This window comes from Nothobranchius furzeri, chromosome 4 (genome assembly GCF_043380555.1).
Source record: "Nothobranchius furzeri strain GRZ-AD chromosome 4, NfurGRZ-RIMD1, whole genome shotgun sequence".
Taxonomy (NCBI): domain Eukaryota; kingdom Metazoa; phylum Chordata; class Actinopteri; order Cyprinodontiformes; family Nothobranchiidae; genus Nothobranchius; species Nothobranchius furzeri.
Window position 1 is genome coordinate 88,422,257 of NC_091744.1, and position 17,959 is coordinate 88,440,215.

Below are 17,959 nucleotides of genomic sequence, written 5' to 3' on the forward strand. Positions count from 1 at the left end.
GGTTAAACTTGGCCATATTCACCGCTTAACTTCTGACACCATGTTCTAAGTACAACCAATGTAATAAAAAATGACTCAACGTTCTTCAGCTCAAGAGGTGTCGTGTTTATTTCTCAGCCCGCCGAACTCCTTCTAAACTCCTCCCACTTCAGGCAAGTCTTAAAGGCATACACACTGGATCTATTCACATGACAAAATGGAAACAGAGGACCCATGCGGACAACCACCTGATGTGTTCATTTCCTGCAGCATGATAGAATATTCAACACAGGCACTAATTTTAGAGATTATATCTGAAACTCATTGCATCCACATGTCATCACTCTGATAATTTACCGCCCATGCAGTCTGGAGGCAAAGACGTTGATCGTGTCATTTTGACAAACGAACTTTCATTTTCTACACTTAACTTCATAGGGGTGTCCTCGAAACAGAGTCCTTTGTCCCTGTTTTCATGTAAAAAATATAAATTACTAATATTTTATCTGCTGTATTTAGAGTCTTTAAAGATTCAATGGCAAATTTACCAATCAAGCTAGCTTAAAATTTGTTTCAAAATTATTGACAACGTTCTAACATAATTTAGCTATGAATATATTGTAGAGATAAAAAATGAAAAAAGCTAATGAAGTGCTTCTTTCACATTTATCTAAAAACCTCAACCAATAAAATGGCTCGATTTGAAACTAATGATTGAACCATCCGGTTGTCTGACCCACTGACCCACTGACCCAACAGAACACCGCTGGTGTGAGAGGTTCACCGCTCAATAATATCAGAGGAGAAACGGCCGGCTGCTACCACTTCAACTTTAGGACAAACAACCAGAATCCCAAAATGAAAAATGCTATTGGAAGTCACGAGAAAAAGAAAGAATCAATCAATGATGAACAAGAGTCTGCTTCTAGACCTGCAGAAGGAGAGAAAAAAAGAAAAAGAACACACAACAATATAACAGGAGCAAACTATCACTGCGTCAACCTGATGAGGAAATATAAAATCAACATTGTTTTACTGAACAATCAAACGATAATAAATCACAGTGCATTTAGTGCCAACCACAGCCTTAAGCCATGCGTTAAACGTGCCCAAGTCCATACTTTATGAGAGCACCATGTGAGCACCTGTGTGTGTACATGCACTTGTTTATGTAAGGTTTCTCTATAGGAGCATCCAATAGAGAGTGTGAGGGGCCACAGATCTGCCCCCCAAAGATGCGTAGGAGACGGGGGGAGCTCCAAGTCCCAGAGATCCAGGCGCTGCCCCTGAGCGCAGGGACACCAGAGAGACTGCGACCAGAAAAGTCCCTGCCCCCCTCAAGAGGCGCAGAGGATCGCCCCGGGGGGAGGGGGGGGGGGGGGGGGGAGTGGCACAACCAGCAGCCGGCAGAGTGAAATACAGGGTCTTTGCCTGGTTTTAATAAAAGACTAATATTGGCTGAATTCATGTTCGGCTGTAATCTGCCTCTCTCTTCGATTTCCCTCACCATTCTGAAGAATGTTGGAGCCAGAATGATCCAGAATTCTTTGTAGAACTCTGCTGGAAACCCGTCTGGACCTGGAGCCTTCCTATTAGGCATGGATTTAAGGGCTTCCTGGAGCTCAGCTGATGTTAGTGGTGAGTCCAGGACTGTAACTTGGCTGTCTGATAATTAGGAAGCTTTATAATGTCAAGGATCTCATTGATCTCATTATCTCATGGGTTTATCTGTGGTGAGTACAAAGTTTGGTAAAAGTCTCTGAAAGTGTTGTTTATGCTTTCAGGGTCATAAACTATATTCCCGGTCGAGTCTTTAACAGCAGATATGGTAGTTTTCGCTTTGTTCATTTTTAACTGGCCAGCTAAAAAAAAAAACCTGATTTATTACTATGTTCAAAGTTTTCTATTCGTAGACTTTGTGCTAAAAATTATGTCTTTTTGTCAATAAATCCGTAAATTTCTAATTAGGCTTTATGTAATTTGCTCATTAACTCTTCTTCTGTTGATGCCTCTAAAGACTTAATGATTTCTTCTAACTCCTGAATACATTTGTTTTCTTTTTTTTTCTTATGTCAGGGACTTGCACAAACCAGCCAGAGAAGCACTGGTGATGAGTCTGAAAACTCCATTTTATTTTGGAGAAGCTAATGAACATGAACTTAACCTAATCAGTGTAAATTAGTCAGAATGACACCAGCACAAGACACATTATCCAGAAAAACAAAACCACCTTTCAGACACACCAGGCTCAACTTAAATAGTGGCTGATCAGACCACTCTACAAACAAGAGGGGAACAATTAACATACAAATAACACACACATCCTCACACACACAAACTAACCAGTCTAATCAATTCAGGTAACTCAAATAACTAAATCATAATTACAAACTCCCTATCCATAACAGAATGTATCTACATTAAATTAAACACAAGCATAAACATATATATACTCCCTTGGGAGTAGGTAGATCCCAGCAGTGCTGATTAGGCTTCTTGAGGAGATGAGCTGCAGGTGTGAAACTCCATGGGCAACTCCAAGTCACCGGTAACTCAAATAGTAGTACAAAATCAACTCATGCATTCATAAACAGAAGACTGATTGTGTGCACATCAACCAGTCATCCTGGACAAAACACAGAAAACAAACATTACCAGAAGACCATATCCCTGAGGTGACAGACACTGCTGTCACAGATGAGAAAGAGATAATTTTATCTCTCATCACTGCCTTTCCTGCCTCCCAGAGAACAGATGCTGATGTTCCAGGCAGGTCATTATGTTCTAAATATGAAGTCCACTCCTTTTAAAAAAATTCTATAAAACCTTTGTCTTTAAGCAGTGATGTATTAAATCTCCAGTTTTTGCTTGGTGGGATTGTCTTCTTGTTGGCCAGAGTTAAAGAAACCGTAGCATGGTAGCTGACAAGCTACTCAGCGCTTTGGGCTTCCTGACAGGGTTGCAGAAGGCGCTTTATAAATAAAGCTTTGATTGATTGATTGATTGATTGACAACTATGGGGTGTATCTCAGTGTCTGAAATGTCAGCCAACAATGGGCTGCTGACTAGAAAACAGTCCAAACGTGAATGAGAGTGATGGAAATGTGAGAAAAAAGTATACTCTCTACGGTTAGGATGAAGAGATTGCCATGCATCACATGGGCGACGGTGGCACAGGAGTTAAGTGCTCGCCCCGTAATCGGAAGGTTGCTGGTCTGAGCCCCGCTCAGTCTTTCGCTGTCGTTGTGTCCTTGGGCAAGACACTTAACCCATGTTGCCTGCTGGTGATGGTCGGAGGGACCGGTGGCGCCAGTGCTCGGCAGCCTCGCCTCTGTCAGTGCGCCCCAGGGCAGCTGTGGCCACATCGTAGCTCATCCCCACCAGGGTGTGAATGTGTGTGTGAATGGGTGAATGACTGATTTGTGTTGTAAAGCGCCTTGGGGGGTTCCAGGACTCTAGAAGGTGCTATATCAAATACAGGCCATTTACCATTTACAAAGCCCATAATCACTCATGTACTGTTTCTATGTTAGTGGATTGCCAAATGTGCTGAGTCCCAGCTGTACTGAGCCTGTCTGTTAAAGTGTCCATCCAAAAATTAAAATCGCCTCCAAGTGTAAGTGGACAGTCCAAGTGTTCGGAGAGTACAGAGAAAAAATTATGAAAGAATGGAGGGTCATCAATATTTGGACAGCATATGCTGACAATACCTAAGCTTTGATTCTGTACAGATATTTTTAGTTTTATAAATCTACCCTCTGGATCTGAAACTGTGTCCAATACTGTGAAATTGATGTTTTTGTGTATTAAAATATCTACACTTGGAAATTGATGTTTTTGTGTGTTAAAATAGCTACACCTCTTTGACTAGAATTATAGCAGGCAGAGAACATGCTGGGAAACTCAGGTGTTTTAAGTTCATCTGCGGATGTGGCAGATCTATGAGTCTCTTGTAATAATATCACGTCTGCTTGCACTCTCTTTAGCCGATCAAAAATCTTTAATCTTTTCTCTCTGGAGCCAGCTCCATGTACGTTCCACGAGACAAACCTTAGTGCACCCATAGATAGGGATGGGTACCTTTGACATTTGAATCGATCCGGTACTAATTCCCGGTACCTACGAATCGATACCGGTACTTAACGGTACCAATTTTCGATACTTTTGAGTGTTTATTTTAATTCTCTTTTACAATTAAATATTTTTTTTCTCTATATATAACAATATTTGATAAATATCACGATAAATAACATTCAACTGTTTGTATTTTAACATCGTCCTTGTAGTTTTATAAGCTGATAATTAAACTGAAGCAAATATCTTCACTGTGAACTAAATTTACTGAGTATCTTCATTCCTTTTGCCGTCTTTTTTCATTTGATTTTTCCTACTGGGAAGTTAGAATTTCCGAGGAGAAAGCGAACGCACCATTAGCTGATAACAACGGTGGCAATGGAAGCTAACATATTAAGCTAACGTTATCTTTAACAGTTTATTTAACTGCTGGAGCAGATTAAAACGATGATGCCTCACACTTAGATCGTTGTCGCTGGTTTCTTCTTCACCCAATCACCCGTCGCATTTAGTAAAGTGAAGCCAAACTTTAGAGCGCGTTCATGTTCTTCTAGGCGGAAATTCGGAGTTCCGAGGAGAAAGCGAACGCACCATTAGCGAAACGGAAGCTAACATATCAAGGTAACATTATCTTAAACATTTTATTTACCTACCGGAACAGATTAAGATGAGGATGACTCACTTAGATCGTTGTCTGTCGTTGGTTTCATCACCCAGTTACCCATCACATTTAGTGAAGTAGACCCAAGCATTAGCGTGCGTTCTTTTTACCCATGCTGCTCTGTTTACAACTCACTCGCAGGGACCGACGACATAACGCTCTTGCGCATGCGCAGCTGTCTAGGCAAGTTCTCGTTATGATGGACGGGTACCGAAACGAGGCACCGTTTGAAATGACGTGAATCGGTGCTCGGTCGGTACTATGGAATTCGGTCGGTACCTTAAAAAGTACCGAATTTGGTACCCATCCCTACCCATAGATGTGTGTGTGTGAGTAGCTAAAATATGAAGCCTTCATGTGTATGAGATAAAATAAGTAATTAAAGGCATACATTAATCTTATAGTAAATAATAGAGAGTAAATAATAAGGGTATCATTATAATCATTATTATCATTTGCAATCTTAATAATAATAAATAACAGTAGTGATAGTAAAAATAATGACCATTTTTTAACAATATTAATATAAAGATATTAATGCTGATAAATGATAAAGTATAAATAATAATATTGATAATAATAATAACAATAATAATAGTAATAATAATAATAATAATAATAATAATAAGTAGGGCTGTCAAAAATGTGTTTTTAATGCATTAATGCAAAGCTCCTTTTAACAGCATTAATTTAATTAATGTAAGATTATTGCGCAGGCTTCCATACTTTCCTTATTGCCCTCCTGGCATTTCATAGCCTACATAAACAAGAACATTAATGCTCAGTCGGCGGATGCTAGGGAGAGCATGGAACACAAAAATGGTCTTTTGAATGGAAAGTTTCCATTTAAAACTCTACCAGATGGTACAACTGATAAGACAAAAGTCATTTGTGTTTACTGTCGATGTGAACTGAGCTATCATTGTAGTACTTCAAGTCTCAAATACCACCTGCTGGCGAAACATACAGCTGATGCAGAGAGCCCTCCTCCTCGCCGAAAGCAAACCACGCTGGAAAGTTTTCAGCAGAGACGCCTGGACAATTTGACATTGTGTAAGCTTTCAACAGCCATTGCTAAATGGGTAGCTACAGCTTGCAGACCGATTAACATTGTGAAGGATGAAGGACTATTTGACGTAATTCGCATTGCATCAAGCGACAGCACATATGAATTACCTTCGAGAGCCACCACGGTTACCAATATACAAAAACTGTATCAAGATGAAAAAGCAAAAGTGGAGGAGACATTGAGTCAGACAAAAGCAGTTGCCCTTACAGGGGACTACTGGACGTCTCTGAGTAATCACAGCTATCTCGGGGTAACAGCACATTATGTTACATCAAACTGGGAACTTCGGTCACATGCTTTGACTGTTATGAAAACAGAGGACAGACATTTTGTCGACACATGCGCTGAACATTTTATGCAAGTAGCCCGGCAGTGGAACATTGAACTTAAAGTCAGCACGCTGACCACAGATAGTGCACGCAACATGATTGCTGCGGCGAGGCAACTACCATCTGAGCATATGCCTTGCATTGCACGCAGCCTGCATCGAGCTATTGCAGTTTCTCTACAGAACAGTCCATTTGACAGTGCATTGACAAAATGCAGAAAAGTTGTTGATCATTTCAAGCACAGCCCAGCAAATGCAGTGGAACTTGAACAATAACAAATTGCACACTCCATCAAGAAAGAGTCGCTCACCCAGGATGTGTCAACAAGATGGAATGGTACTCTAGAGATGATCAAGCATGTTCTGAGAAATCAGGAGCCACTGAGAGCTGCACTGGCCCAACAAGCAACCACCATCACAATGCCAACATCAGCTGAGCTGGAAAAACTGAAAAAGTTTGAAACGGTTCTGGAGCATTGCAGGTATGAAACTCCTGTATTTATCAGTCTTTTATTAATAGTGTGTGTGTGTGTGTGTGTGTGTGTGTGTGTGTGTGTGTGTGTGTGTGTGTGTGTGTGTGTGTGTGTGTGTGTGTGTAGGGAGGGAGGGGGTGGAAGTAATTTAGTCTAGGTGATCGGTTTCTCTGTTTCTGACTGAAATTTAATCGGTTTTACTGAAGATACAGCACTGATCTTCTGTGAGGAGAGAAGTTTGTTTCCTGCTCTGTGGTGTTGCCAGCATTGTGCCACCTCCTGCGAGTACACCTCCATGACGTCGCCTCGGCTCGTTCACCCTCTGCCGAGCCGGACTGAGCTCGATAACATTGATCCAGCACAGCCACTGGGTCGTTGGAGTTGCCCCGTGACTGCCTGATCGAAAACCAGCAGGTTTCATCAGACTCGTAAAGTTTCTTGTTTTTGCTGGGGACCCCCTGTATTTTACCGCTCCCTCCTGCAGTCTTCCCCTATTAAAATTTAAAATGATTCTGTAAATTCCGTGTATCAATAGAAACAATCTCTGGCCTCTGCCACCTGCAGTAAATGTAGTCTCCAAATAATAAATGAGGTCCATTCATCTGTGTATCTCCTTTGATCTGCATTAGTGATATTCTCAGCACCAGAACAGTGAAGCAACACATTCCTGAGTTTGTTAGTAAATTTATTTGTTAGGTGCATCTAACCTGTTATTTTTCTCTCGCTCTTTTTTTTTTTTTTTTGGGTGAGGCTTATATTGCGGTACGCTCGAGTCCGTAAATTACGGTAAGTATTTTAAACCCATATGCTTAATTAGTTCTTTGTATGAAGTTTTCCTCTAGGTGATCCAGAGAGGCTTGCCTTTAGGTAAGCAACCAAAGAAGAGAGTGCTGGACTCCCAATTCACACTCCCGCTTGTGCAGTGAACACTTTGAGTCATCACTTCACCACGGACTCCAGGGTACAAACACATTACTTCATATTTTGGTTAAGATTTAAAAAATTGAAGCATTAGCTGTATAATATACAGATGTTACATTGCTGTGTAACTAGAAGAAAATCTTCCCCACCCTTGAATTGTCTGTGACTAGGGCTGTTTAGATGGGAAACAATCACGTTATTAATTTCCATCTAAATCTATGGTTAATTACTCGGAGAAACAAATGAATTTTTTGCCTGTATTTAATGTGTAACTTTATGTATTGGATGAATGACAAATATTCATGCTAAACTAAAACGTTAGGCATTTAAGGAGAAAAAACAAAATAATAAATATTCTACTGGTGTCAAATAAATCAAACTGTAATTAAACTATATATTTTCAAAGTCTCGATTCTGGATAAAATCCAACAACATATGCTTCATAAATAACAAACACTACACATGCCTTTTACACACACACACATGCATGCACGCAAGCACATGCACACACACACACACACACACACACACACACACACACACACACACAGTGCTCTGGTGTACCAGTGTGTTCTTGAGATACAGAAGCTGACCTTGTCTGATGTGTGCATATGTGAATCTTTTTTTTAATTAAGTAATTATTTTTTATTTTTTATTTTAGGGGAGTTTGCCTGAAGGACACAGCTGTACCTACAATCTTCTCGTCCTTTAAGGTCAAAAAACCTCTTCCAAGAAGGAAAGAACAGGTAAGTAGGAATGACAAGGTAAGTTTTGAGAAGGTTGCAGATGTAGATGCAGGTGCAGACAGTGCCTTAAAAGTTGCTGTTGATCTGAGCAATATAGGTGTTTTGAAGGTGACATTTTCTGCTTATCAAGCAACAGTTGACAGCTACAATAAAGCCTGATTAATGCTTCTCTCTCAGCTCCAACAGGGAGAGACACGCACGGACGGAGATGTTTTGCTCTCATACTTCTCCGTCTCCTGGGGAGTGTTGCAAAGCAATTCCCGGCCAGGACAGCAGGTGCGAGGTGTTCTTCAAGTTTCTTCATGTCTGCCGCTAGTTATCCTCGGCTCTTTGTTTTTGAGTGCGCAATGGCGGCGGTGTATACGACAGCGGCGTCCTGACCAATAACAAGCTTGCGCTGTCCGTCTCGTTAAACGGATGTTTAAAAAAGTGGGCGCGACTCCGTGCGTACTTGCGTGCCTGCTGGGGCCCTACGCAAGGACGGATAATGGAGTTGCGTGTCTCTGCACTGATGCAGGAGAAGCATGAATCAGACTTAAGATCAACCCTCCTATATTCACGAAACCAAAGAAGTCCAATTGTCTTCTTTAAAAATCCATTTGATGTCATACTGAACAACTGTTGTATTTGACTCTAATTTTAATGATTCTGTTTCAGGTGGAAATGCTGTGTGATTCCTGTGTCCTGTGGCCCATGACCTGTGTCAGCCCGGTTCTGGATGTGGCCTTGCTGAGTTCTCTGTAGCAGGGTTTTCTGGTGCTTGGGGCCATTCCAGAGTGCACCTGGTCCTTGGAGGTCTAACACTTCACATCCCAGCACACACACGAACACATGCTTGTTGATGTTTGTTGTTCATGATGTTTGTGGTTCATGGTTTACATGTTTATAGTTGTTCATCCCACGTTTTCTTGATGATTCTTAGAAATGTTTCTTCACAGGTGCAGCTGCTGGTTGCTGTTTTTATGTTGGTTTCCTAGTTGTTTTAATTTTTCTCTTATTTACTTGTTTATCCTCTATCAACAGTCTTTATTCCATTCATTTACATGCTAATGTGGTGTTACATAACCCAAACCAATATTACAAAAACATACATTTTTACTCAAGGGGAACCTCGTACACATTAAGGCTCCTCTTGATAGAGCAAATCTGTTCAGCACATTCTGACAGACAGACCACCATTCTTCTGTCATGTTGCTGTACAGGACATTTGTAGAGTTTTTCTTTTTAAAGATAAATAGTATTACACTTAAAGTGCAATACTTTCACATTATCATTTTCCCACACTTTCTGTATACCTGTATTTTGTTGTTTTTCAATAAAGAATGACAAATTATTTAAGTTTATGTTTTTTTAGCACACAAATATCTATCTGTAAAAAATATCTACAAAGCTAATGTTTACATAACAAGTATGATTGGGTTTTGCAACATGGCACTCTGTTTATTTTAGTAAGATTTTTAAACCAAGTAAAGTTAGTAAAGAACACATTTCTATTGTCTGCTAAGAAACTGTTGGGACTTAAAACAGGCCTGTTGTAGAAACAACTTGGCATAAATGATTCTTCCTTTTTTTTCTTAACCAAAGAAATTCCAGTAATTGAGCAAAAACATTTATTTTTTTACATCACATTTTATAAAATAACAGGACGCAAAGTGTCGGGACATTTAAAAAAATACTTAAAATAATAAAAGTGGCCCAGAGAGCTGCAGAACTGTAATAAAAGAATGAAACTTAAAAACTCCCAGACCTCTTGTCATATTTACTAACCAGCTATGGCTGATTTATTGTTTGGATCACAGTGAGTTACACTAATTCTAATACATTTTTATTTCTATTACACATACATACTTTTTAACTGTTATTTTCACATGACTGTTATCAGGCTGTCTTGTTCTGGTTCTCATGATAATAATTGTGTTTCTTCCAGTAAGTTATCTTGTGCTTACTTCATCTGTATAATGTCTCTTTACTTTTGGTGAATTGTACTGAGTCCAGAATAAAGGCTACTTGGCTGTACAAGATACAAACAAGGATTATGTTTTGGAAATATATGAAATGTATTTAGCCTGCTAATTTATCTCAAATACTAATAACTACCGCATTTTCTGGACTATAAATCACACTTTTTTTCATAGTGTAGCCGGTCCTGCTACTACGGAGCGACTTATATAACAAAATATGTAGGCTACACCGCGCTGCTGCGGGCCGACTCCGACCCAAGAATGAGTTCCCCTGTCCCGCTGGGAGGGTTTGAAACACCGCCTTCCTCTGCTGGAGACCGTGGCGCGCTGCTGCGGCACATTATTCGGTTATTGTTACTGGTACTTGTCTTGCAATGTGAAATGCTTGGTATCAGATTTTATAAGAAAAAATAAAAATTTCCCCCCAAAATACCACTTATATATGTTTTTTTCTTCTTCATTATACATTTAATCGCTGGTGCGACTCAGGAGCGACTTAATAGTCCTGAAAATACGGTACGTGACAAATAGTGAAAACTTGCTCAAAGCAAAATATATTTTCATTACGGAAATAACTTACCAATTTAATATTTTTTATTCACAGAAAGGTACTTCTCATGAAAAAGTGGCTCAAACCTCCACCTGAACTCCATGCGGTCGATGGGTGTTCCACAGAGTTAGCTCTGGTTGTAGCTAGGTGGCTACATCCATTAGCTTGGCTTACACCTCCGCGTTAGCTTTGGGTTAGCCAGGGTTAGCTTCAGGTTAGCTTGTAGCTAGTTCGACCGGGTGTCGTCAGTTGATCCCAGCCTTACAGCCCCACCCTCAGCTCCTCCTCTCTTCCCTTTTTTGGAATTGTCTGGGCTTGACGGAACCTGTGACATGGTCAAAATGGAGGTGGTGGCCACCTCCCACTTGGGATCAAAATCGTGATATTGGAGCCTATGGATAGAAGATGTCCATGTATATTATGTCGATGGTTCAAACCCAGTGAATTCTGTTAATAACAATAAAGTTGTACCGGATGTTTGTCTAATAAAGCCAGTCTGTTACTCCTCGTTCTTTGTAGAGCTTATTGTTGACATACAGCCTCCTGGATGAATTTCTTGCACAGTGGGAAGAGAACTCGGCGGCGATCCAGAATTTCCTTGGGAAACTGATCGTTCACGCAGTAGTCCTTACCTTTAAGCTCCCTCCCACGACTTTTAACAAGATCCTTCTGCCTGAAATGCTCAAATTTAGCCACAATGGGACAAGGTCTTCTGCTGTCTGTTCTCCTGGCTCCAAGGTGATGTACCCGATGAAAGGTGATGCTTTTAACAGTTTCCTCAGGTATCTTCATGTGGGTGTGGAGAAAGTTCTTGATTCTTTGTTTGCAATCCTCCGCTTCTCCTCCGTCCGCTCTGGGAGGCCTGCGAACACCAGGTTATCTCTCGTGCTGCATGCCTGGAGATCCAGAACTGTCTCCTTTAGAGCTTTAATGTCCTGGGAGATCTGATCAAATCCTTCAGTCAAGGAGGAAACCAATTCCTGCAGAGACGCGTTCTCAGCAGCGAGTGGCTCGACCTGCTCCTGGCTGAAGCAAAACTTCCTAAAACCTATCAAAACCCATTCATGTCACTGGAAAGTTATTTGGATGCAACACTGTTCTATTTCGTCTAGTCTTAGCCCTTAAGCTAGCTGCTATTGGAAGGATGATCTCAGCATCAGCCAATCATGAAGAGCTTAAATGTATGCCCACCAATGGTGGGCACCCCTTGTGGGTATATAAGTGGAGTGACTCCACTGTTCGCCTCCTCCGTTATCTCTTCAAGCCAAGCTTAAGAGCTTTCTTTAAAGAGCAAATTATCGAAGAAACAACATTCAACTCACCAGCCATGTCCAGCAACGCCAGGACCTGCCCGGCCTGCCAGACGGGCTCCATCTCCAGCGGCGACCTGCACGCCAAGTGTGAGGTCTGTCTCGGGGCTCATCACACTGGCCTGGCCTTGACCCCCCAGGCCTCGTGCCCGTTTTGTGCCACTCTGCCCGTGGCTGAAAAGGTCCACCGGGTCGAGTGCTTCACCCCCACCACCGACGAGGAAATTCCGGTGGCTGGCACGTACTCGCTGGACAAGGCCTTTCAGTTCTTCGTCGTCGGTCAGGAGCCAGCTGGCTCCTCCCGACTAGACGATGCCATCGACAGTGAGGAGTACGACGAGGCTGGCTGCCATAGCCCTTTTTCCCTCCTGTACAACACGGAGGCCGACGAGCCTCGTGAGGAGTACGACAAGGCTGGCTGCCATAGCCCTTTTTCCCTCCTGTACAACGCGGAGGTCGATGAGCCTCGCTCAGCGGGTCCTCCTGCCCCAGTGGCTTCTAGCTCCTCCCTGCCAGCAGTTAGAGCACTGCTCCAGGAGCTGCCCGCCATCATCTCCGCGGCCGCGGTCCGCAAGGGGCTAGCCGTTCCAGAACCGGCTCCGCCTGAGGCAGATGACTTGGCAGGAATTTTCGGGTCAACACAGATGCGCTGTCCAGACCCCGTCTGGCCACGTTTCCCCGCTGCCATGAGCTGCTGGACCGCCGCCTTCTCCGAGCCTGCTAGGCTTAAGGTGCCAATTTCCACATATGCGCCCATTACCAAGGTCGAGGGCTTCTCCGACCTGGGCTGGCCATCTGTTCCTCCACTGGAGCCGGACTTGGCCTCGCTGTGTGGCGCCAAGAACCACCTCGCTGGCCCGCGAGCAGTTCCCGCTTCTAAGCATGACCAGCTGCTGACTCGGCTGACCGATCATCCACACCAGTGCGTCTTCCAGACCGGCGCTGCAGGAAATAACATCGCCCTTCTTGCCTTTGGCGTTTCCAAAATGGTGGAAGAGCTTGATGTTCCTGACGAGTCAAAAACCATCATTACCAAAACTGCTGGTGCCATTCTCAACCTGTGCGCTGCTGTACTCACTGGTTCTGCTCGCATTGCGGCCTGGCAGACCCTTATCCAGTGGGCCTTGTGGCTCAGGGCCCTGCCCTCCATTCCTGATCACCTGCACAGGGAGATGCTGGAAGGCCCCATCACCTCTGACGTTCTGTTTGGTCCCCATCTTACGAGCGTCATCGAGAGGGCTCAGAAGTCAGCTGAACTGTCAGCCACGGTGCGAGACCTGGTCCACCCTCGGTCAGCCTCACACTCCGGCCATTCCTCCAGAGGATGGGACGAACGGCGCGGAAACTTCAGGCGCCCAGCTGCACCGCCCGCCCCGCGGAGCCGGCCTCCCGCTGAGGTGGAGCCGAAGCGGGACCAGGGAGTTGGCGGCCAACGGTTCTGAAAGAGCCAGCAGACGCCGTCTTGGCAGTCACAGGCACAGGAACCTCGCCGAAAACAACCACGAAAATGACTCGTTGGGAGGAATGTGTGTGCTTGTGACTATAATGTTAACTCTGAATGATTTTGGTTTTGAAATAAAACCCAAAAAACATCACATTGAGAGCACAATCCTACAGTCCTCTGCAGAACCCTCTGCCGAATCCTCACACATGTTCCCCATACCAAGCACTGCGACACATCTGCATGTTCCCGCAGTCCGCCATATTACACGGCCAGTTGTAAGGGTGCACTCCATTTGCGCACTGGCCCCAACCTCCGGCCAGGCCCAACTCATCCCGCTTCCCCCACAACGTTGGGTGGGACGGGATGTCATGGCGCTGTCGCGACCACGCTTGGTGACACGGTGCGCGGCTCCATCCGCTGGCACTTTTTCATCCCCGTGCATGGGCCCGGCTCCCACTCGTCCTTCATCCTTGGACTCCACGCTCCGCGGTGCGGATCAGCCTCTTCCAGCAGTTTCACACTCGCCCTTTCGAGCACAGCCCTCCATCGGTCGCTCCCAGTTCTCTGGTGCGAGCGACGGCGGTAAGGGCACGAACGCGGTCCTCGGACGTCGTTCACGTGACCTTGAACACGCTTCCGCTGTCGGAACGCACGCAAGAATGGCGCCGCCTTTGCCTCATGAGCAAATGGTTATCGGACACCATTCATTACGGTCACACACTCCATTTTCAGTCCCCTCCTCCTCCCTTCAACGGGATCGTGGAGACGACGTTCACGTCACAGGTACAATCTCAGGCCCTGGAGCTAGAGCTGTGGGAACTTCTGTCCAAGGACGCAATTTCCCAAGTCCCTCGTGGACAAGAGCTCTCAGGCTTCTACTCCCGCTACTCCGTAGTACTGAAGAAGTCGGGAGGAATGAGACCAATTCTCGACCTTTCCCTGTCCAACTGCTCCATAGCAGTGATGCATTTCCGCATGTTAACAATGAGGCAAGTCCTGGAAGACATGCGCTCCAGGGACTGGTTCACGTCAATAGACCTTAAAGACGCATACTTCCACATCCCAGTAATTCCCAAGCACCGGAAGTTCCTGCGCTTCTCATTCAAGGGTGTTCAATACCAGTTCGATCGTCTCCCTTTCGGCTACTCGCTAGCCCCGCGCACCTTCTCCAAATGTCTGGAGACCGCGCTGCAGCCACTGCACATGGCAGGAATGAGGGTTTTATTTTACCTGGACGATCTGCTCCTATGCGCCCGGTCCAAGGACGAGGCGTCAGAGCAAACCAGGAAGTTAATAGAGCATCTGTCAACCCTGGGGTTTTCCATAAACTGGGAGAAAGCTCCATGCTTCCATCCCAGTCGATTGTGTTTCTCGGGGTGGAGCTGAACGCCTCTCTACCGAGAGCACGTTTGTCTCCGGCGAGAGCAACAGATCTCACCACTGTGATCTCCCGCGTGCAACCCCGCAAGATCGTGAGAGCCCTGTTAGTCATAAAACTTCTGGGCATGATGGCTGCAGCCCACGCTGTGGTGCCACTAGGTTTACTGCACACGAGGCGCCTGCAGCGTTGGTTCATCTGCCTCCGGGTACAGCCGATACGTCCGAAGAGACATATGTTGGGGGTTCCCCCTTCAGTGGGCGGGGACCTTGCTCACTGGGGGAATCCCTGCATCCTATCACACGGGGTCCCCAACGGACGTCCTACGTCACACGTATCTGTGTTTACGGATGTGTCACTATTGGGATGGGGGGGGGGGCACGTGCTTGTCCCACACGGTGGCAGATCGCTGGCCCTCCCACACGCACGAGCACATAAAAGTGTTGGAGCTTATGACAGTGAGGAATGTGATCAGACACTTCGCTGCCCTTCTCGAGGGCCGTCATGTCGAAGTTCACACAGACAACCAGGTGGCAGCAGTCTACATAAATCGCCAAGGGGGAGTTCGATCCCTCCCACTATTGCGTGTAGCCACAGATTTACTGTGTTGGGCACATGTCCACCTGCTGTCCATCAAAGCCACCTACATTCCGGGGGTCCTGAATGTAGGTAGCAGCAGACATCCTGTCGAGAGGGGGATCCTGCGACTCTGACTGGCGTCTGCATCCCGCACTGATATCACAGATCTGGATGGGGTTCGGGGAACCCTCTGTGGATCTGTTCGCGGCTCGCGAAAACGCACAGTGTCGCCTGTGGTTTTCCCTGAGTCCCCGGGACCATCCCCCGCTCGGAGCGGACGCCTTCTCGCATCAGCCCTGGCCTCAGACGCTCCTGTATGCGTCTCTGTCAGTCCCACTGATTCCCCCTCTCCTGGACCGAGTTCAGTCGGAACAGCTCTCGGTAATTCTGGTAGCTCCCAGACGCTTGTCCGCGTCATGGTTTCCGGACCTGCAAGCGCTAGTTTCCGGCTCTCCGTGGAGGGTGGACGCCCTGATCCAGGACGGATGGGATAATCAAACATCCTCCGGAAATAGGCCAATGGCTTTTGGTCTGGCCGCTGAGCGGTCACGCTTAGAGGCTTCTGGGCTGCCGCATGATGTGGTCGCCACAATTCAGAGTGCGCGGGCGCCCTCTACCGTCACATCTTATGCTGCTAAATGGGCAGCTTTCCAGAAATGGTGCACGGAGTGAAATGTTCATGTGCTCTCCTGCCAGCTGGTGGATGTCCTATCGTTTCTGCAGATACTGATGGACAGGGGCCTCGCATTCAGCACTATTAAAACATATGCTGTAGCTATCTCATCCTGTCACCAGGGTTTTTGAGATAGATCTGTTTTCAATCATCCCCTCACAAAGCCTGTTTGTGCACTACAGAGATTCTTCCCTTGGGTAAGCGCTATCGACCCAGCGTCTTTCACACTGGCTGTGTGATGCCATTTCACTCGCTTACACATCATCAGGGCAGGATCCTCCTGAGATACTCAGGGCTCACTCAGCCAGAGGGATTTCCTCTTCTATGGCGCTCCACAGTGGTGTGTCGATGGAAGACATTTGTCAGGCTGCTTCATGTGCTTCACCCTGTTCCTTTACTCGTTATTATTTATGAGATGTGTCTTCAGGATCCATAACTCGTTCAGTGCTTGGACCTCAGCAGGCTGAGTGAAGGCATTATGGCACCTCATCAGCCCTACTTGAATGAATTTCATCCTCTTGTGGATGATATTTTTAGTGGTGGCTCCACTCTTCTCTCTGGCTGCCTCAGCTTTTTAAGCCCTGGGCTGCGGCTGAGCATCCCTCGCTAAAAGGAGCCATGTTGGGTGTGTCCATTGGTTGAGCTAACCAGTGTGGCGTAGACCCATCCAGCTGTGCATTATTCCAATAGCAGCTAGCTTAAGGGCTAAGACTAGACGAAATAGAACGTTGGTTACGTATTCTAACCCCAGATTCTATGAGTCTAGTCGCAGCCCTTAAGCCACTTGGCCACACTGGTTCTGCTAGGACCAAGAGCCATCGGAGGCAAACAGTGGAGTCGCTCCACTTATATACCCACAAGGGGTGCCCACCATTGGTGGGCGTACATTTAAGCTCTTCATGATTGGCTGATGCTGAGATCATCCTTCCAATAGCAGCTAGCTTAAGGGCTGCGACTAGACTCATAGAATAAGGGGGTTCCAATACATAACCAACGTTCTGACCTGACAAACCGTTTCATGTGGCAAAAAGAACCACAGGAAACACATCTGGGCATCTGTTGATTTACAGAACTTTAAAGCCGCCTTTGATTCCTCTTTGATTGCATTGTTTAGGTGGCGGTGAAACTGGAGGAGTTCACAATTAAACAATCCACATCCGAACCGGAAGAGCTGCACACGTGGAGAAACAGGAAGACCTGGAAAAACATGATTCTCTTTCGGAATTCCTAGATTATTTCAGTGTTTTTATTGCATGTGTTAATGTTTTACTTATTTAAATGAGCTGTTTTTATAGATAAAATTATGTTTCCTTGCATTCAGTGAGAGGTTTAACATTTTCTTTACGACTTTACATTTGGAGGCATCATCTCCAGGTGCACTGAGCTGCAGTGGAACAACACCAAAGAAACACAATTTCCTTTCTGGACATCAAAACACTTCAATAATAAGAGAGAGAGTCGGCGTCTCGTGCAGGAGCTTTATCTTAATGCCTTTTCTATCAAATAATAACAACGAGTACTGGGTCCAGAGGGGAGGACTTCTCAGCATCACGCACGGCAAATCATCTTAAAGAAGCTGCTTCGGCGATGTGAGCGCCAGGCTCAGGCTGTGCAGATCAAAGTGGTGATAGTTCATCAGTTCATACCACAAAATATGTGCTCGATAGCAGCAGGCGGATTTTCAGGATCACAGCATAATAAGATAAATTTATTTTACCCAGTTAGATTTTTTTCCTTTGCCAGGGGATCTAAAGGTCAAAAAGCAATAAAACACACAGAAGTTATAAGACTAAGAAGCCAGGAGTGATTTATT